Consider the following 20757-nt stretch of genomic DNA (forward strand, 5'->3'; position numbering starts at 1 on the left):
TTTACACGTGAAGAAATTTGCAAATCGCGGTAAAATATCAAATCGCGGCTAATTTTACGAATGCGCCGAGCGCGATTACAGAGGAACTACAAGGACTATCACTGACGTTTTGGGGTCCTAGGAAAGCCTGGAATCTCAGCTTCCAGATGAAAGTTACTGCAAGTCTCTAGCACAAACGGTCACGGAGATATGAGCGATTAAATAAAGGTCGTTTTTCAGATTTGAAATTTTAAAGTTCAAAAAGACAAGTGCAGCTTGCAACTAGAAAATGACAAGTGACAGCTTTACAAATGACAGGTGACAGTTAGGAGGCAGTTCTACTTAGATTAAAATAGCTTGGATTATATTATTTTAACTAAGAGATTGGTTCTGCACAGTTTTCTAGGTACTCACACTATATTCTTGAGTTAATTGGGCCTCGCCACGGATCTGGTCAGGTTTTAGACTGAACTCTGGTCTGGCCTCTGCACTTCAGTGATCTGGGTCTCTGGATTCTGAAGATTGAGGGATTTAAAGTCTGGATCTTTGAAGGTTGATGGAGGTAAAGTATGGATTTTCCGGCAGAGCTTCCAGCTGCAAATGGATTTGAAGGTCTCTATCTGTCCTGTCTCTCTGCTTTTATGTGTTTTTAAAATGGGTGTGTGTGAGTAGCATCACTAGCCAGCCCCTCTCCATTTATCATTGGCCAAGCTTTCATTTCTCCCCTGATTGGGGGAGCTAAATTGTGTCAGAGTGATGTCATTTTACAGCCTGCAGAAAGTCCACTCCTCCTGTCAACTTACACACAAATCTAGATTTGAACCAAATACATATTTGCAGAGGTACATATTGTTTTAAAATCATATGCACCCCTCACATATCACAGGAGGTATCTCCTGTTCAAACTCTACTCTTCCTGGGAGCTTGCATTCAGAAATGGCAATATTTTGCACTTTTTAACTGGTTTGCAATTCCGGACATTACCCCAAATTTACACACATGTGCGCAAGGAGTATGGACATTAATTGATGAAGTGTCAGATTTTTCACATGCACACATTTTGTGTAATATCCTCTTTTCCGCTAAAACCCCCCTGAACATGCCACCGGTTCTAAAAACCTCTTAAAATGTGGGCAGAAAAATCACAAGAATTATGGTGTCATTTATAAAATTTTCACAAGTCCGTACTATGAGTTATTCATCTTTTTAGAGTTATGTTCTGGCCCCTAAGGGGTGTGGTTTTCCTCCAGCACAAGGTTGAATTTCTGGTTTTTCCAGTTCTGCCAAGCCAGCTTGCTCTCACAGGCAGTGCCCCTCCCCTTTGCTTCAGGAGGAAGCTACTTTTACAGCCCCCGTAATAAAACCTTTGCCTGAGTCAGGACAGGGCTTTGTTCAGAGCTCCTGTATTCTGTGGGGCTCCCCTTAATTCAATTATCAGAGAGATGGCATATCCTTAGTGTGGCCAGCAAAAGGCAGATAGGCCTGGGAACACAGCTGTGACTCAAGTTTCACTCCTGATGGGGGTGGCTGGTGGGCAGAATCCAGTTCCTTAAGCCAAGTTTCAGATAAAATGTCACTTTTTGTTCCCCAGCTTCTGCATTCAAATAAAACTAAACATTTTTACATATGCAGCTAGAATGCTGATTCTAAGTTTAAAACTATGACATTTAAACAATTTCAACCTATGTGACACTCAAAAGTAGGTCACTCAGTCAATTTGAACATTTAGATTTGTAGTGTCTTTCAGTCCAAATTTACTTAAACTGCTGAAATCCACAGCTCAGCCAGTCTTGTTGTACACCTTCAAGTCACTTCAGAATATAACTTTACATTGGATCCACCTCTCAGTAAGTCTTTCTTTGGCTTGCTTTGGGTTAATTTATTCAGTTTTCTACAAAATCTGGTGGTTTTAAAACGCCGGCTTTTGGATAGTGGTGAGTACTGGTACTGCACCCCTTTTTGGGATTTAAGAAAATGAATTCCCAACAGTTATGGGTTTGCTTTTGGCAATCAGCATTGCCATTCCCAATGGTTTCAGACTACTGTGTGGGTAGTCCAATGGTGGTTTTAGGCAGTGTCCTTCTGTGCCCATAACATCGGCAAAAATGAGTGGCAGCCTATTCTTCATGCATTTCCCTGTGCATTTTCTGGGAAGCTCTGGCCGTCATGATGTTTTCCATGTCAGTACTGCACAGTTTTGAGGTAGGGCTCGGATACATGGGTAAATACATCCCACAACAATCTGTACAGAAAAGAAAGAATAACAAAACAATGGCATGAAGGCCATTCGAACCCTTTTGTAATGTCAAGTTTCTTTTTAAAAAAGGGTATACAGCCAGGGTCTATTATTAATACAATCTATCTTACAATCTTAGCAGGGTGGCCGTGACAGTACCCAACTTGTCACTGACTGTGATCAATATTGGCAGTATTCATTGTGTAGAATATCAACTCAACAATAAGATGTCATGGGCAACCAGTGGAGCGAGTTTTCCTCTTATTATGTTCCTCATTTATGCGTCCAATCTGTGTGTACGACAAAGCGGGAACAATATTATAGTTCGAAAGGTTCAAACTCAAACTCTTATTTACATTTTAAATCCATTCTAAGTTATGTTAGTTGTCCGATAACTGTAAGGCTTTGCGTTTTAGTACAACAATCTAGATACGCATATGTTCTCAATACACGAAAGAGTATCAGTAATTCCATAATCTATAATTACACTTACCGAAAGACATACGTTGTGTCCATCGTCAGTTGTTTTACGGATAGCCGACTCCGTCTGCAAAGCAGTACTTGGGCTTTAAATACGCTCCAAGGTCTAGCGTAAACTCACATGACCGTCGCGTATCGAGCGTCATTAGATCCAAGGGATCAGCAACAAATGCACGGTAAATCGTGCATTTCTGACATCGGTGTCAGACCCATCCGCCTGTCTAAAATTTTCACATGGCATTAGCGAGCCCCTCTATGTTAATATTGTCAGAGGGCCCGGGCCCTATTCCCTGTTATTTACGTGCAACAAAGCGCGGGCGGACAATATAACGGGATCACTATGTTTCTCAAGCGTACCACTCTTTATATCGTAACATGTGAGTATCATACCTCTGTACATGTCGGACTATTATTCATATTGTCATTCGTACTCTGGTCATTCTAGTACGGTGGGAGATAAAATGAAGTATTCCAATGGTATAAATTATATATTCCAGTTTATTAATTCGTTTAGGCCGGTCACATGACTATTACTCATATAAATGAGTTTCAGTTCCTCTCTGGACAAGATTTGTTTATCAGCAGCTCTATTATTAGTAATAGGGAGTTTTTTCAACACTGTCCACTTTAGGTCATTACAGTTGTGGTCACGCATTATAAAATGGCCAACCATTGGAGCCGTGAGGTTTTTAGTCCTGATACAGCTTCTATGCTCATTTATACGGATCTTAATTTTTCGTTCTGTTTTGCCGATATATAATTTCAGACATGGACACCATATAGCATAAATTACATTTTGGGAATTGCAATTAGAAAACATTTTCTGTTCCCATGGTCTAGATAACCCAATGTCAATTTCTGTAGTTCAACTAGTGAACTGACAACATAAACAGGCACCGCAAGGTGCATGTCCTCTAGGGTTTGACATCCCCCATTGTTGAGTAATGGTCATTTGGTCGTTATTTCTGATGCTAATATCATTTCTGCTGATCAGTTCTTTGATATTGCGACCATGTTTAAAAGCGCAACGGGGGACTGGAATAGATATTTTGGCTTGTGCTAGTAAATGCCAATTTTTTTTATTATTTTCACCACATGGTTAGATAAATGGTTAAATGTGCTAACAAAAACCAAAGGATCGGTATTGTTGGATACAGTCTTGGGCCGATATTCCAGAAGAGCATTATGATGGTTGTTCGATGCCCTTTTCAAAGATTTCCTTACAATTTTGGCTGGGTAGCCTCTATGGATCAAATTCTGGCTAAGACTAAGTGCTTCCGACTGAAATATTTCTTTGCTACTACTATTCCGTTTCAATTGGCCAAACGGTACGTTGTCTCTTAGAGCTTTAGGGTGGAAGCTATCATATCTCAACAACGAGTTCCGGTCTGTAGCCTTGTGATATGGTTTAAGAATCAATCGTCGAACAGACTGATCAGCGCAGATTGTCAGATCTAAAAAGTCTATCGAATCCCTGTGGAAACTGATAGTAAATTTAAGAAAGGGATTTACCCCGTTTAACCACTGAAAAAAAGCTAAAAGAGTCATTTCATCTCCGTGCCAAATTCATAACACATCATCAATGTATCTCTTCCATATCTTAATGTGGTGTTTATAGATGTTATTGTCACTGTGGATACTCATTTGCTCAACGAAATCTACATATAAGTTAGCCAGGGAAGGGGCTACGGCCGACCCCATGGCAGTCCCGTGGACCTGTTGGAAAAAATGTCCATCGAACTGAAAATAGTTCTCTGTCAGTGAAAGCTCAGTACACCATAGAATAAACGAATTAGGCGTCATACCTGTAGATCGTTTTGTGTAAAGTAATTCTTCTATTACTTCAAGTGTTGCTTTTTGGGGAATCTTTGTGTACAAAGAGACGATATCTAAAGTCACCATGATATCTTCGTTTGGGTTGAAAGGAAAATTCTCGATTAGATTATTTACTGACATCGAGCCTTGAATCTAAGAAGGCATCTCTTTTACAAATCCTTTCAGAAAGGAGTCTGCGAATTTAGCCAGAGGTTCCAGAATAGAATTAGTTCCGGAAACGATGGGTCTCCCTGGGGGATTTGTAAGAGTTTTGTGGACTTTCGGGAGAATATAAAACAGGGGAATATTGGGATCCTGTTTAACAAGAAAATCTGCTTCTTTGCTAGTGATCCATCCTCTGCCTCGAGCTTTCTCTACTTTAAGGGATATTAATGTCTTCAGTCGGGTGGTAGGGTCCAGTGTAATAGATTTGTAAAATGTAGTGTCTGCCAATTGTCGTTGACATTCTTTCACATAGTCTGTGCGGTTCATAAGAACAATTGCACCACCTTTGTCAGCTCTTCGAATGTCTATAGATTTATTATTTTTAAGTGATTCGTAGGCTTTCTTCTGGGCTGCAGAACAATTTTGAAATGCATGCCGAGAGTGAGACCTTTCTAGATCTGCTAAATCTGCCAGCACTCTTCTTTCGAAAACCACAGATTCTGGGCTGTGGCTCGTAACAGGGGGTCAGAAAGATGAAGGGTTGTGTAAACTGCTATTGGTTTCTTCTACCTCAAACGGATTCTCATGATAAAATTGTCTTAGATGAATCTTTCTAAACAAACCCTCAATCTCCACCCTCGAATTAAACCGATCATATGAGACTGTAGGGACAAATCCGAACCCCTTTTCAATGACAGTCATTTCCACGTCTGAAGGTGTAAAATTCGACAGGTTGATTAGTAAGATCTGCTGCTTCTTGTCACTGGTGGTTCGTAGTCCCAATTCTGTAGGTCCTGGTCTAAAAAACCTACTGTTTGTCCTCTCCCTCGTTGGAAGGGATGGGAATTCTGTGGTCTGTGTCTGTTAGAGTTACCACGGCCACGGGTATTGCCTCTTCTTTGGTATCTACCTCCCTGGTGGTTAATCTGGGTGTCATCATCTGAGCTATGTGAACTATACAATGTATTTGTAAACCTTACATTCTTTTTCTGTTGTTGTTGTTTCTGTGCCCCATCATATTGTTGGTCGGGTATATATCCTTCCTGAGTATAACAAAAAGCTTTTTCATGGGAGAAATTAGTAATGTCTGTCTTCAAGCGCCTAATACGGTCGCGAACTGTAGATTCCTTGAAATTGTTCATCTCTTTTATAATTTCGTCCAATCTTTTAGTATATACGTCAAGGGGGACTAATTTTTTAATAGCTTCTTCCAATTTTTTAAGTTCCTCCAATTGTTTAACTGACATTTCTTTCGCAGTATCTATTATAAGGATGAGCCAATCGCGTCCGCATTTATTAGCAATATAATTCCACCTTATAATAAAATCTTTATTATCTAGGAATAGTCTGGGTTCGTTTCGAACGACTAGACCCTGTGGTAGAACACCATTGCGTAAATATTCTAACATTATAGTCCCATGGAGTTCTGTACGTATTGACCTCCTTCTAAGTTGGAATAATTCATCCCAATTGCTGATATTAGTGAGGGGAGAACTATCCCCATCTTGGGAGAAAAGAGAAGATTGGGCCAATAAATCTGCCACGTATTTATCATCATAACTACGTGTTTTATCGGCAGCCATATTTAGACCAAAGTCAGTCTCACAACCCGGAAATTTTAGTATTCACCTATGTGTGTTTCAAATAGTTCTGGAATGAGTATGGATAAGTAAAGTGATAACGGCACAATCGTGGTGTCTGAGTATCAAAGAAAGGCGATATTATATCCCACGGACAGTAACCGTGCATAAAACAACAACCAACAGGAGTAACAAGGGATAACAGGCGTATCTCAGTCCTATGGTCTGGCCTGTATATAACCTAATATTCATTTAAACGTCAAAGACCATAGACCTCGTGAATCTGTGTTAGAGAGTTCATGTGTACAATTGGTTAGCAAAAGTTCATTTGTTATCTATATCTAAACAGGAGGACCACGTATCCATATTTCACGACAATGTGTGAGGAGAAAGAATTCAATTCTACTCACTAGGACATAATACAATCATAAATATTTTATTCATATATCAACTTTATATAAAAAAACACATATAAAAATCCATTTTATAGTCCTAAAAATTCAAAAATTCATCAGAAGTACCTATGACAGTGCAAATCTAGAATCAGTTAGTGATCAAATAACTCATCTGATTAGGTACCACAACAATATCATATCTCAAAGTAAGAATACCTCAGACATACTTCATTCATACACACTCGCACATTCTAACCTTATCATTTTTAATACATTCAAATCTAAACAGTTATATCACAAATATAAAACAAATATCTAAAATACAATCACAGGTCATTATTGTTCGGAAAAAATGACAAAAAAACCTTCCTGGAAGGCCCCTAGAGTCATTTCAAGACCTATTGCTCCCTTTGTGTTGAAGCCAAGTAACCTTGAACTGTTGTGATTATTTACCACACCGACTAGCCTCTTGTCAGTATCCAGAGTGCATCCCTTTTCCTTCTTTGAAACTGTCCTCTGCATTCCTTTACAGGGTGGTTTGTCTTTCACAGTGTGCTGAAACTGTCTGTTGTGATAATAATAAAGTAGATATGTGTATACAACCTCGATTATCATTGGGTAATAATTGTATTTTCGCTGTGTTGCAACTAACCAACCAAACACAACCTTTCAGAGATAAGCATGCTGGTCCATCCACGTTACCAAAATTGGACAAAGAGGTTTATAATTTGTTTGTTTTTCCAATCTGTTCTCATACATTCTGGTGTACTAGTGGTGTGAGGCTAATTGATAGTTTAGAAACCGATATTCATCCCTGGACCACTGGTGCCCCAGAAGTTGATTTGTCACAAGCACTGTGACTTGAATGGAGTGAGCAGACAGTGAGAGAGACATCTTACGTTAGCCCCGGAAGGTGGGAGCCAACAAATTGTAGGGTGAAGAAATGTTTGATCAACTGGAATTCTCTGCTTGAGTCATTAATCTCTTGGACATATCTTCATCCTGATTTTCTACACCTTGGTGTCTATGTCTTTATTTCTTGATTCAATTTAGGGGACAATCATGTAACCCTACATAGCTGGGCCCAATTCAGGTCATGGGCTACATTACCCCTAATCCCCCAGCCTTTTTGGAGATGTTGGTCCCTGTAACACTAAAAAGCATTGCTATGACGATGCCCTGGGACTCAAGGGCCTAGCCCATTTCATCAGTGCCTCCAATAAATGTATCAGATGTGCGGATTTAGCTCACTAGGTGGGGGACAGGTGTGGAGGGGGCACAACAATACACAATTCCTTACTCATGAAGTACTTACCCCACCTCCTACCTGTCTCCATCAAACCCCGCTTACATGAGTGTCTGGATCACCCTCAGTGTGCCGCTTTAGGGAAAGGATATGGTCAGGAAAGGCACTGGTTGGAAGGATTCACCCAACCCCTAGGAAGCACAAGGTTCTAATAAAGATATACCAAACACAAGGAAAAGCAGACAGAGGAATGCTGAAAGTACAGGTTTGTTTAGTTATTGATTTGTATATTGATACATTGTATCAGCCTCAGTAGACCAACAGTTGTTTAGTTTTGATATAAAAAAGGAGAATCACAACAGACTCAATATACACACTAACACTGTCCTAAGCAGATGCATTAAACTAATTATAAATATTATAAAAGTCCCTATAAAGTGCACTTTATATTCTCAAACTACATACAAAATATTATACTTGGGAGATCACCTGGCCAGGGCTGTCTTAAGGTCCATTCTGCTGCTGCTGATGGGTTCTGTAGCTCCTGGTTCTTATAACTGGCAGGCAAAGCAGCAGCAGTCTGCGGGGTGGCCCAAAGTTCCTTTCAGCTGGACTGCAAATGGCAGGGATAGCCTGATGTGAAAGCAGACGAATGGGAGGGGTGTGGTGGGCTGGGGAGATGGCTTCATTCTGGGAAATCCTGACGGGAGCAGCCCGGTGTTGATTGCAGCTGTAGGGTGCCCCAGGAAGTCCTCAGACACAAACACGGGGCCACCGCATAGAATGAAGACTGCACCGTGGGCATGGCAGTGTTGTTGGCCTCCCCCCTGGACAGAGGGAGCAGGGGAGGCAGTGAGTAGTTGTCCCAAATGAATGACAGGGCTGCATTAAGAGACATTTGTTTGTCATAGGTCTCACATTGAGGTGTTGCCACATGTGGCGGCCCAGGCACCACGAGGAAAAGGAAAGTGTCTGGGCCAGACCCCATCCAGACCCCACTCACCATAAGAAAGGCAGCCCCAAACAAAAGAGGTAGTGAAAAGGGGAGGCTGACTGCAGCAGCCGTCACATGCAATATGCTATATATTTGTCGTTATTTGTAAAGCATTTTAAATGTGCATTTACACATAGGTGTATGCTTAAAGTTAATTATAGTTATAATTATTAAGATGATAGTGCATGTTATTAATTAAGTATGGGAGTAGAGTTGGGTAGTAGTTTAGATAAAGGAGGGTGAATGGGTAGGGAGGTGTTGTTGTGTACCCTGGCATGAGAGGGAAAGTTGAAGCAGCAGCCTGCCAAAGGCCTCCTAGGGGACAGAACCACCTACTGAGGCAGTGCTACTATATACATATCTTAATCAACCCAAAACAGACATTTCTCAAGGCTGCAGGCAACTGGATACCTGGTTTAACCCTTAATAGGGATCATCAGTGTAGTAAATCCTAAAAGGCTTGTGGTTGGAGCATTTGTCATGTTTAGCAAACACCATCAAAGTCATGGTATGCAAATTTGGAGCTACGTTCCCAAACTGGTGCATGTTCTTTGGGTACCCACTGCATACAGCAAGCCCTTGTCTGGTTTCTGCTGATTGTTTTATTTGAATGAATTTATTGCCATTTTGTGGTGTGTGCCTTTGGCTCTCCTTGCCTCCCCGGCCGTTTTCCTGGTATGGTCCCTCTCCCACCTCCCATCCCGCCCCCCCATTTCTGATTGGACCTTGAGACAGTATAGGACGACTTATGAGGGCAGCCCTCTGCACATGCAGCCCCTCGACTAAGGACACAGAGGCAAGGGACAGCTCCTGAAGAAGAAGCAGCTCCAGACCGTGTTGGCCCGTGTTAGCCTGTGGTAACTGCAGCCGTCAACCACCAGCGACTGACAAGGTTAGTGCAGTTTGGGCAGGGGGCACAGCCATTACTGTACCCCACTAAACTGACCATGTTAGGGAGAATTCTCTATTTAGGCTGAATTTCCTAACCTAGTGAGTCCCCCAGCAGCTTTGCTGGATTTCTGGAGTTTGTTTTTTCTCCTGCCAAGAGTGAGGCTCTTTTTCTCCCACTCTTGGACATGATTTATGGTGTTTCTTTGACTGTTAATGTGTTTTATGGGCTATGGGGTCCTTTACTCCATAGGGTCTCATGTGTTTTTACTATGTGTGTTACTCAGCACCCTCCGTGCAGTGACACAGGGGTGTCATAATGTCACCCCACCATAGACTCCATACCCTGGGACTGACTACTGTCTCCCAGGGCATGTAAAGTCACCATTGGCTTTACTAGTCCCAAATTATTAACGGAAACCGGTACAAACCATCATATTGTGGATGTACTGGTCGGGGCAATTTGATTGCCCCGGGGTCTGTTAGTCGAGGGGGCACTTCTCCGTCCCCCATGTTCGAGTTTTGGCTGGTGGCAGTGGATACTACTTTTTATATTTGACCGCGAATATATCCCTATGGGATTTTCCCATTGTTCGAGGCTACCAACTTTAATTATTTAATTCTCATAGCCTCGAACATACCGCCGGTTTATTTAATTAATATTAATTCGCCGGTTGGTATTTTTTGCCAGGACTCGATTCTAAAATGGCGTTTGTGTTCTCTTCTGTGACTCCAACCCTAGTCGAGCCCTTTGCTCCACTTTTTGGCAGGCTTCTCCACAGAAGCCTCCAAAAGTGGTGCCACTCTGTCTAGGTACCACAGGGGGTGTGGGAGGGGGTTTAGGCACCCTGGACTGAGTTACCTTGGTAATTCAAGTCGCACTCTTGTGTGATTGGCCCAAGTGGTGAGCCGGCCGGCTCACCGCTTAGCATGTTTGATTGACAGCTAGGCTGAGTGAATGGGGGTGTGCTGCATAAAAGCAGGGCTTTGGGGACTGGAACTTCAGAAGTCGCCACAGGACCTGAGAATCCGACGAGGGAGAAGCTGAGCCGACCTACCACGATGACACCACCGGTGGAGCCCTGCGGAACCGACTCACCACTTCCCAACAACAGAGAAGATCTCCCGACTGGAGAGGCTTCTTCCCCTGACTGGTGGGCACAACCAGTTTACCTTCTTCTCTTCGCATCACAGGCCGTCTTGTGGTCGAATTGCCCGTGCCAAGCACCCCGGCAACCGGATAGCCACTTAACACTGGACCGGGAATAAAAGGACCGCTCCTTTTGCCTGAGGACTCCGCGGCTGGTTTCTTCCCTGGCAGTGCAACGGATTCCTGTCTTCCTCCCCGACGAGATCCTCTCTTCCCCCGGACGAAGCACTGACTTGCATCCGCTGCCAGGAACAACTGCCCCCGCTGGAGTATTCTCACCACTTTAAGGTACCGTGTCCGCCAGGCCTCCCTTTCTAAAGATTGCTACAAGGTAATAATAATCCCTTAACCTTCTGGACTGGGTTGGCTGCCTTGACCTTCTAACGGGTCCCTTTCTTTTGGTCCAACTCTTTTTTTGAACCTTTGCAAGACTCTTGTGCACTTCAACCGTGTGACCTTGGACACATTTCGTTCTGATCCTCTTAAAGTGGATCCGGCCTTCTGAACTCTAACTTCACTGTTTTACTTGCCTCCCTCTCTTGTTCTGTTCTTATGAAAGGGTTGGGATCTGTTTCATATTATACTCTGCTTTTCTCTCCCTTTTAAAACGAATTATTAGAGTGCCATCTGCGTTAAGCGCTCACCGCTGTCTGAAAATAAGTGGGGCTTTACTTAAGACTTGTCTAAAATGTTTCTACGGGAGTGTATATCTTTTAGTGACCGTGTTTTTGAATTGCTTACTATTAGTGCCTGTGTGTTTTTCTAGATGTGGTTTTAAATAAATAATTATATCTCTTTTACACCAAGCTCTGGTCAGTGTTTACTTGTTCTACTGTGCTCTTCTGACCTATTGTGAATACTCTGTATACTGCCTAACTCTTCTTGAGGGAAGTCTGACTGCTCAGCCACAGCTACCAAGTGAATCTGTGTGGTACGGACTGCTACCAAGTGGGTTTACTGCCAAACACCTGTAGTCTTAAATCTTTTGCAGTGGTCCCAGAGGGAACTGCACAGGTTTCTGCCTAACAGACCAACCCATATTTACTTTACTCTCTTTTTACTCTCAATTATCATGCAGTCTGATACGTTTCTAGCCTGATTGCTTTGCCAAACCATAATTCTTAAGTGTCATTGCAATTACTGTTGTGCCCCCTCTTTAGGCCGTTATCCCTCTATACAGGTGTACCATGTCTAGGGTTGCAGCATTTACTGTTCTGCCCTCTATCCAGATGTCCCAAATAGAAGTGTTATTGCATTGACTGTTGTGCCCCCTCTCTGGGCCCTTCTCCATCTGTCCAGTTGTCCCAAGTCTGTAGTTGCTCCATTGACTACTGTGCCCTCTCTGGGCCCATCTCCCTCTGTCCGGGTATACAAGGTCAGGGTGCGACTGCATTGACTGTAGTGCCCCCTCATTTGGGCCCCCCTCCCTATATTCAGGTGTCCCAAGTCTGGGTGCTGCTGCATTGAATGTTGTGCCCCCTCTTTGGGCCCCACTCCCTCTATCCAGATGGCCAGAGTCCTTATTGTGTTGACTATTGGTCTTCCACACAATCCCAGGTAGCTAAGGTTCAGGTGTCCATAATCCCGGGTAGCTAACATTCAGGTGTCCATAATCCCTGGTAGCTAAGGTACAGGTGCCCCTTCAAAAGTCGCTGTGTTTCTGACTCAGACACTTCCACCGACCGCGGGATCGCACATCAGAGACTGAAAGAACATACCACTGAATGACTGAGCTGCAAGGGTTTACTACCCCTGGTTCAACAACCACAACCAAAGGACCCCTAAAATAAATAACAAAAGCCACATAGGAGCCAGAAAGGAAAGAACAGTAACCAAACCAAACCACAAAGGTCTTCAATTGAGGTTTCAACAATCCACTACTTAGCTAACTACAAGCAACAACAAACCACAAACAACAAAGACTAAACCCCAAGGACCAGGAAACACTCCAGTCCAAAGAGAACGCCCACTCAAAGGAATACAACCCAAACACCATGCCTCGCCACAAGAAAGACAAAGAAGCCAGTATGAAAATCCTAACCACTTGGGAAGGTGCCGACCAGCATGATCCCACAACTCTGAAAAACTTGACAAATAATAGCCCAGAAAGCCTGAGGGGACACACAAAGAACAGAGCAAATACATGCTACATGGCCCGCTACCTCTCCACATACAACTGCATGGTAAGCAAAGACGGACCAGCAACAACAAACCAACAGGCAAAGGGTGTTACAAATACAGAACCCACCAAGACAACATACACAACATGACAAGTACTAAACCATCCCAATCCAGTCTACACCATAGACAATAACCCAATCAGAATCAGGGACAAACTGGAATCCATTACCCTCTACACGCCCTACATCACCAAAGACTGGAACAACGGACGGGTGCCAACACAATTCATCACCCAGAACAAACTGAAACCAACCAACCAACCGTGAGATAAATCTTATCAGTCTACTCGATGAAGAAACAGATCACAAAAGAATCCCACCGCCCAACGGGTTCAACCAGGAAAAAACACCAGCAACCGAAACCCAACCGAAAACACATCAAACCGAACCAACAACACAAACAACAACTCGAAAGGACAATCAAACAAACTGCACTGCAGCCTTCCCAATGTTAGATTCATGGCAAAACAATCAACAGAAATCCATGACATTCTAAGTGAAGGAGACACAGGCATGCTCTTTCTTACAGAAACCTGGTTATCAGACAACTACAGAGCCATCATGAACAAAGCAATATCAGACAATTTTAATATACACCAACTGAGAAAACCGAACAGGAGGCAGAGTCGCAGTCATACACAAAGAACATATCCAAGCATTTTAACTCTTCACAACCAACGTAGAAGACCATGAATTCCTCCTCATCAAGATAGAACTAAACGACATAGTATGCCTTCTGGTCTACAGAACACCTTCTTACAACCTCAACTTTGCAATGAAACTAGCAGACACGGCTGCCATTTTATCAACCTAGCACGACAACTTAGTCATACTGGGAGACGTCAACATCTGGTTTAAAAAAAAAAAAGAAAACTGATCCACTGCAAACTCACTCTTCATACTCCTTGAAACCTTACACTTCAAACCAATAGTAAATGGATCCACCCACGATATCGGACACACCCTGGATGCAATTTCCTGCAGGCAAGGACTGTGCACATCCGTGCCACCTACACCAATGGTATGGAGCAACCACTACTTGATACCATTCTACATCACATCCCAAACCTGCCAACAAACTAGAAAGGAAACACTCCATACTAGCAAGAAAAGAAACTGGAAGAACCTAGACCTAGAGGCCCTAACAAAACTTCTAATAACAACCCTCCCAAGTGAAACAGAACCCACCAAAACAACCATAGACACAGCAGAAGACACACTCAACACTTGGATCGCCAAAGCCCTTGACCAAATGGCACCAGCAAAAACATTCAAAGCAACACCAAAAAACTGGCAGCAAAATGGTGCACAGAAGAACTGAAAAAACTAAAAAAAAAGAACCCGAAAATGGAAAATAAATGGAGAGAACAATACATCTGACAAGGCACAATTAGATACCAAAGACAACTCAAACTATGCAAAGCAACAGTCCTCAAAGCAAAAAAGTACTATTATGCCACAGGAATAGAATCAGCAAACAATCCACAGAAAGAATTCTTCAAAATCATCAAAGAGATAAAAAAAAACCTTTTTCCTGCAAGAATTGCGTCATCCCGATGCAATCACTGCGTGACAACATCACCAACCATGTGAGAACAAAAAAGATACAACCCAAGAGACCATCAACCTAGCTCGGGCAAATACAACCATGACTGCTGGACCACAGACACCAGGCATAACGCAGTTTACAGCAAAACTCATCTGCCTAGAGCCAATCACAGAAGAAACCTTCAACACACTGATCAAGGACACCAACCTTGCATGATCCTCAAGGGACCCAGGCCCCCTTGACATCTTCGAAGGAATCCTCAACCACAGAACCCCAGGGACATACTTCCGGAACCTAATGAATCTATCACTCAAAAGAGGAATAGTACCATCCTCCTTCAAATCAGCATACATTAAATCACTGGAAAAAAAGGAATCAGAAAGTGCAGAAGACCCGAGCAACTATAGAACGATATACAACCTGCCCTTTGCAGCAAAGATCCTGGAAAACCACATGCACAAAATCCTTCTTAAATATGTTGAAACAAACGGAATACTCAACCGGTCACAAGTTGGCTTTGGACCAATGAGAGGAACAGAATCAGCACTTCTATGACTATTGGAAGTCCTGAAAATAGACGCAGACGACGATGCCCAATCGGCCCCATACTATTGGACATATCAGCAGCATTTGACACAACCAGCCACACAACACTAATAAAAAGATTGATGGAATGTGGCATACAGGAATCCGCACTAAAGTGGCTTACCTCATTCCTAACAAACCAAACTGAAAGAACATACCTACCACCCTTCATCTCAAACACCAGAATTATACCACCAGAGTCCCACAGGGGTCCAGCCTCTTTCTGCTGCTCTTCAACATCTACATGTGTTCACTGAGGAAAATCATTCAAACCCACAGACATATTGCTTACAACTCCGCAGAAGATATGCAACTGATTGTGAACCCAAACAGAACCCAGGAACAAAATAACAGCCTCAACAACTGCCTCACAGACATCTACAACTGGATGGCAGCGAACAACCTTAAACTGAACCCTGCAAAAACTGAAATAATGCTCTCACCCGCAGGATTCAACAGACAGAATCCACAACTGGACTTCCCGACCGGCATGGTAACACAACCAGAGACTACCAACGTAGTAAATAACCTAGGAATACTCATGGACAACGGACTATTCCCGGAAACGCAAATCAACAAAATCACCAAAAAATGCTTCTTCCTCCTATGACTGCTCAGAGCATTACACCCCTACCTTTCTTTTCCTCACAGAACCCTCACAATCATATCCCTGATACTCACAGGAATTTACTACGCATACAGCCTCTAGCTAGGAATGCCAGAAAGACTCACCAAGAAATTCCAAAGGGTGCAAAATACTGCAGCCAGGATCCTATTAAGACTAAACAGAAGAGACCACGTCACTCCAGCACTGAAAAGCCTTCACTGGTTACCAGAAAAAAAGTGCACCCAATTCAAAGCACTCTGCATCACCCATAAAACCTTGCACAGACAAGGAATTGAATTCCTCCAACACAAGGTTAGCTGGTATCGCCCAGGAAGTGACCTAAGATCCAGCAACAGCCTACAAATAGAGGCAACACACTACTAAAAATGAAAATTAGGCGGAACAGCGTTCTCACATCGAATTGCAAACATCTGGAACACCATGCCCAAAGAAATTAGAACCACATAAGACCACGTCAGCTTCAGGAAATGGCTCAAAACCTGTACATTTAACAGACAATGACAACCTCAAAGGACACCAGCAACAATAACACCGCAGAAAAAAACTAGAATGTAGACGAGATGGGCCAAAGAACCACAACCAAGAACTGAGCTAGCTACCATCAAGTGGCAACCAAAGAGCCATGCCAGAGGCTCCAACAAACTGACCGACCTAGTAACTCATTCTCCCCATCCTGCTCTGCCAACATAACTGACACCATACCAGACATTGGGCTAGCTACACTACACATAAAGAAACCAAGAATCAATTATATGTTCACACCCAGCGGTTCTAGATGCTGAAGCTCACCAAGAGTGAACCACCCACATACTCCATAAAACCATCCACAACGCATTTACTCTCAAAGATACAGGATCATCTTACAGCTACGGACACGCATGACTCTGGATCCCTTATGGACACTATCTAACGAGTGCACACAACCAAACACACCACAACCCCACACAACACACTAACACCAACACAAAACACTACTACACACTCAAGGCCCTGAATCTTACCCATGTGGTTACAACACACAACACCTCCTGTACGAACCCCACATGCAAAACAACACTCACAGGTGACAGTTCCTCCTAGTTTTGAACCTATCCTCTTACCCTATCCTCATTAAGCTCCCCACACCCCTCACTTGCAGAGCCGTGTGAGCGCCTGGAAACTGCCCCTGGGTGGTATACGTGTGTGGTATAAATCAACATAACATAGCATACCCACAATGCCTTGCTGATGTGGCCTTGAACTGGGGGTGAACTTCCAGTGATGATTACTAGGTGGTGTTCTGGCATATGTGACTAATAACTCTTGTACCCTTCCAATTAAAATTCGAAAACTATTTCACAGTAAAATTTCGAGGTAGCCACCTCTGCATGGATGTCTTCATTTTTTTACATTTTTTTTTACATTGATCATGTTTTGAACATCGTGTAACAATGGGTGGAAAGCAATGTGTTTTTACCCCAAAAATCTTGTTTTCCATTTTTTTGTAATTTTGGCACTCACCTACATTTTATCAAGAATTGATGCACTGCCTTTTTTCAATATTAACGATTTAAGATGTATCTACATAGTTGTATTCGCAATGGCAAACATGTTTTCGATTAAAGAAATATGTCATTACAATGATAAAGTAGTTCAAAAACATAAAAGTTGTATACAGAAAAATGCACTGTGTACTGCATCTTTGATATTTACTGTAGAATTTGACCTTGTCTTTGTCCTTCACCGCACTTTCATCTTTCATACAGATGCTTATTTATGCCGGCCTGCTCAGCAGCAGAAATACCTGAATGGTGTCCATGTCCAAGCATCGATGCCCTGGGAACAGATTCTATACAAAATGTACATCTTTCATATGAACAGTACAAAGAGGTCTATGTGTTTCACAGTTAATACATTCAGAAGTGTACATCCCATGGAAACTCACACCAAAGCTCTTAAGACACACAGAGGGTCATTACATTTCTGCAAGTCTGGGAACAAAGTGCTGTTATTATCGTATTCCAGCACTTTTCCAGAGTACAAGTTTGCCAGTGGGGGTTACTTGATTTACCTCCTGCCACAAGCTGGAGGTAAATCGGGTCTCCACCGGCAAACAATAGCCAGTATTACCGGCAATCCCCCTATAGAGTCTTATGGGACTCCATGGAATGGGATTTACCAGTATTCCCGCTGCTTGTAATATCCTGGTAATTCTGGGATTGATGGGTGGGAACGATAATACTGTTCGCTGGTATCCTGTTCAAATTATTAATTCGGATACCAGCAAACTACTAATGACCCCCACACTCTTTTGAAACAAACTCTTATGACACATGCACCTACAACGTATTCTTCTACAACACAAGCTCCTTTGAAACAGGATCCTACGAAACATGATCCTATGACACATGCTAGTACGGCACATGTTCCTATGACACATGGTCCTGTGGGACACACTTCTACAACACAAGCTTCTATGCCACACACAACACACAATCTTACCACACATGCTCTCACAACATATGCACTTACGCCACATACACTTACGCCATATACTGTTCGCAACATGATCTTGCACCACACACACTTACGCTAGATGTAGAATCTGATCTTGTCTCTTGCCTCCACAGCACTGCTGGTACTATGGCCAGCTCATCAGCAGGAGTACCTGAACGGTGTCCGTGTGCAAGCATAGTTGCTCTGGAAAAGGTTATTTACAAAATGTTCATCTTTCATTCAAAGTATACAAAGGTGTATGAGTTTCACAATTCATGCATTGTGCAATGTACATCTCCTTTAAGCTCACATCAACTCTCTTAAAACACACACTCTTATGACACACGCTCTTACAACACACGCTCCTACGACACATGCTTCAACAACCCACATTATTTTTATGCATGCTCCTATAACAGGCGCTTCTAAATCACATGCTCCTATTGTGACGAATCAACTTCCGGGGCACCAATGGTCCAGGGATGAATATCGGTTTTCTAAACCATGAATCAACCCCACACCTCTAGTACACCAGAAGGGATCTGACCAGATTGGAATACAAGTGAATAATAATACCTCCTTGTCCAATTTTTGTAACATGGGTGGAATGGCAGGCTTATCTCCACATGGTCGTGGATCGTTGGTTAGTTGCAACACAGCGAAAATAAAATTATGACCCAATGATAAAAGGGTCTGTCCAGTCAAGGTTTTATAAAAAAAATATCTAATTTATTATTATTACAACAGACAGTTCTAGCACACTACAATTACAACTCACACTGTAAAGGAACACAGATGACAAACGGTTTCACGAAGGAACAGGATGCACTCTGGATACTGACAGGAGGGTAGTTGGTAAAGTAATCAGTCTTATTGTTCAAGGTTATTTGGTTTCAACACCAAAGGGGCAAAGGGTCGTAATTGTCTCTAGGGGCCTTCGGATAAGGACCAGAGGGACAGAACCAAAATGTACCTGGTGCTGAAAAAGTTCTTGGTGCTCAACAGTATCAAGGCGGTTCCAGGACACTTCGCAGCCTGTGAGACAGAGTTAGTGGCGGGAGAAAGCTGTGGGTATCAGACGGCAGGCAGTTCAGCAAGCGAGGCTGGATGGACGTCTGCAGGCTGTCCGGCACGGCAGCCTAGGGCCAAGAATTGTTGTCTCTGTGCTGTTGGAGGATCTGGAATTCTGGTCGAGGTGTCTTCCGACAGCTCTGGTGACTGCGACAAGACAACAGTCAATGGTGCAGCCGGATGCGGTTCGAGGACTCGAATTTCTCTAAATTTCCCTTAAATAGATGGCTGCTGGATGATGCTTGTGTGGTACTCCTCCTAGCCCCTTCGCAGGGCTCGTGTCCTTTCAAGGCGGACAGCCCAAAGCTCAGGAGAGTGTTAGCATGCAACATCCTTGTCCTTTGTCTAGAGACTCTCCGGCACTTCCCATCTACAAAGCTTGCTGTCAGAACCTAGCAGGGCATGCTGAGTGCTGGGTGGGTACCAGTTCTGGAGCTGTGGGATGGGTCCTCTGAGTCCGGTATCTCCCTCTGTTCCCTCTACGAGCTCCTGGCCTTCCGCCACTGGCAGAAGATGTAAGGTAAACTATACCTTCAGATCGGGTCCAAATGAGTCCTTGTTGTTACTCCTTGCGAAGTCTTCAGTTGATCTGATCAGTGAGGGGCTCAGCCCTTTTTTAAAGCCAAACGGGGCCCATGGATTGGTGTAGACCAAGTCTAACTTAAGTGAGCCAATCCTGGGACTCCACCAACAATCTTCAGTGATGCTTCAGGTCGGAATCATAGTGCTTGGCAACAGACAGGGGAAGGTTGACAGCATATACTTTCCCACCCATCTTACTGTCTTCTATACATCAGAGTGTCTCCCTAATTAACTGAGCCCTAGGCAGCCCTTGATTACAAGATGGGCCTCCTTTGAAGTAGGGGGTTGAAGGCAGACTTTGGTCTCCTACAATTCATACACTTACCCGCTCTGAAAGGAGTGGTTCCAGACAGGACATTCACTGCACTTTCATACCAAGGAGGGGTGTTAGCACCAAGTTGACACATTGGGCCTCATTACAACCCTGGCAGTAGCCGGCTGCCACTGGAGCTGCATTTTTTCTGGTCCCTGGAAATGGGACGTACAGGGCGATTCCGACGGCAGACCCTGTATGTCCCCATTGCCATGGCCCGGAATCCATTACTCCCCATTCCCATTTGATCCCCATAGGGCTTTGCTCATTGAGAATGGTGCTGGTGCATCTGACATGCTGTGCTCGCGGGTGCTGCTCTGCCCACCAGGTCCGACCTGTTGGGCAGAAAGGCACCCGTGAGCACAACTGGTAGTTTTCCGGTCCAGGAACTACGGTACCGGCAAGCGTACCGGTACTGTAGTTTCAGAACTGGAAAACTTGTAATG

This window comes from Ambystoma mexicanum, chromosome 3p, assembly GCF_040938575.1.
Source record: "Ambystoma mexicanum isolate Mex_15411 chromosome 3p, UKY_AmexF1_1, whole genome shotgun sequence".
In the NCBI taxonomy this organism is placed as follows: domain Eukaryota; kingdom Metazoa; phylum Chordata; class Amphibia; order Caudata; family Ambystomatidae; genus Ambystoma; species Ambystoma mexicanum.